We start from the raw sequence: 2,228 nt of genomic DNA, 5'->3' as shown, positions 1-2,228 counted from the left end.
CTCTGACAGGGGGAATGAAGAGGGGTTTTTGCCAATGGTCCCTTCTACAACGCCCATAATGGGAGGCGGTTTGGCCTGGTGATGTAAGGCCCGGGTCTGAGAATCAGGGCTCCTGGGTTCTGTGACAATGGACAGGGATGTAATCTAGTGGGTGGAGCTGGATTGGTTGACACTGAGTGAGAGGGGCTTGTGCTGAAGGACCCTGATTCAATCCCCACCAATTCCTGTGATGTCTACACATGGCCATGATTTTTCTTACCTATCAGTGTAGGTTGTTTAGCCTATTCCTGGACACATATGTTACATCTGCTGCTGGCCATCCCTGAGATGTAGGTCCTTCATCCACACAAGGACATGGCACATCAAGGTCAATCCAGCAGCACCCATCCGGTCTTCACTTCCACAATGCACGGCGAGTCTGAGCTTGACCAGAGAAAGACAGGGTGGTGTTCTTCAGGGGAATCTGCTGGAGCGCCCGTCTCCCCTGCTCCACCTCACACCCCGGCACCCTAAGTGTTTTCCAAAGATACCACTAATCTCGGATAAACAAAGCAGCTGAGATGAGGTCAGTGTGAGTGGATTTACTGAGCAGTCTCATTCTAATGGAAGAACAGATTTCTCCCCTGCTCTAGGGAGATTCCCATAGGAAAAAGTCTCTGATGGTGGAGGCAATGCAAACCCTCAGCCCCTTGAATTGTAGGAAATCAGGACTCGGGGAGTTAAGGGGTGTCTCTGTCCTGCTGGAGGGAGCAGATCTGGAGAGCAGAAAGAGCACTAGTGGCATTGTAGGAAAGACAGTGACTTCTACCTGTGAAGGTGGCTGAAGCTTCTTGCAGACATTAGAGTCCAGGATCCTTACATCTCTGTTGGGGATCCTTTCCCTAGGAATAAAATAAGGACATCACACAGAGAATGACGTCTGTAGCCCAGGTCTGGGATCCAGGGAAAAGGTATGATCTCAGCCAGGCTACATACCAGGAACCTGATTTTTGTCCCAAGAGCCACAATTACCCAGATGAGCTTTTCTTCTCCATTTGCTTTCAGGTTATTTACTCATAGTAGTCATTTGTTTGCTTTGCCGTGTTTCCACTCTCCGCATCTGTTCATTGGTTTCAGTAACATTCTTGCAGTTTTTGCTTCTGTTTCCTCTTATTACAGTGTAGCATCTGCTTAGCACTTTTTAAACAAATCAATTAGAAATAAAATCCTGATCCTCCATTGAAGAGGAAGGTTTCTGAGAATTTGGCTGCAGAACTTTAGTGTCTGCATATTTCATTCACTATTATTTATTCAAGTGCAGGTCTGATGCAATCTGCCCACCCAAGAATGCCCATATGAAGCACGGGGTGCCCTTAGAATACCTGTTAAAAGAGAAGAAGAGAGTAGATTACAAGGTGGGGAAATCAACCAATGCATCAGCACTTGTCTGCATCATTGAAGCACCAGTCATGGGAGCCAAACAGGTTAAAAATCCCCATAGTTTTTCCCCACTAGACAGCCATCCAAAAAGAAAAAAAGGCCTTCAGCCAATTATTTCCTTACACTCTGAAGAGGTGAAATTCAGGCCTGTGCAGACAGCAGGGCAAGGTCTGTGCATCACAGCGGGTTTAAGTGGCACTTCACTGCACAGGGGCTGTGAGATTTCAGTGGCAGAGTTTTCCTCCTGGATTGGAACAGCCGGCTGCAATCCTGCGAGGTACAGAGCAGAGAGAGGTTTGGGCCACAACGTTCACCTCAGAGGCTGAGCTTCTGCAGACTTTTGGGATGTTCCCATCTGAGGAGGATGCTTTTGGCCACCCCCAGTTCAGAGCTTTCAGTCACCTCAACCGGTGATTCTCTGGCACAACTCATCTAAAGTAGCTGAACTTTTCAGGCCTTGCCCCCATCTCCGACACCCCTTGCACCTCGCATTGCCTCTAATAGCCCCATCCCTTCTCTTGATCCCTGCCAAGCCCAAATACAGAGCCTAGCTCACCCTCCTCCTCTCTTAGACCCTCCCCTTACACGATCCTCCCCTACCTCTGACAGACTGGTCACTGTGCCCTTCCCCAGCTCCTGTAGGAATCCTGGCTCCTCAGAACAACCTGGGAATGGGCGGTTCCTACCTCTGTGTGGGGTGCGTGGTTTTCCGTCGAAGCATGACTGAGAGCCAGCACGTCTCGATTTCACAGGATGAGGTCATGGCTCCCCAAGCTGGGCCAGCTGCAGGCTGCATTGCTGGGGACAGA

The 2,228-nt window shown here is 49.5% G+C and overlaps 1 long non-coding RNA gene across 1 annotated transcript; it reads right to left on the bottom strand.

The window, feature by feature from the left end:
* Positions 1–265: 265 nt before the first annotated feature.
* On the bottom strand, positions 266–1,750 carry LOC135980092 (uncharacterized). Its single transcript, XR_010597321.1, has 3 exons — positions 1,543–1,750; positions 1,012–1,361; positions 266–881 (listed from the first exon to the last, which is right to left on the bottom strand). It is a non-coding gene; the product is annotated as an uncharacterized LOC135980092 (long non-coding RNA).
* Positions 1,751–2,228: the final 478 nt, after the last annotated feature.

This window comes from Chrysemys picta, unplaced genomic scaffold, assembly GCF_011386835.1.
Source record: "Chrysemys picta bellii isolate R12L10 unplaced genomic scaffold, ASM1138683v2 scaf1818, whole genome shotgun sequence".
NCBI classification, from domain to species: domain Eukaryota; kingdom Metazoa; phylum Chordata; order Testudines; family Emydidae; genus Chrysemys; species Chrysemys picta.
This window is presented reverse-complemented; position numbering and strand designations above follow the sequence as displayed.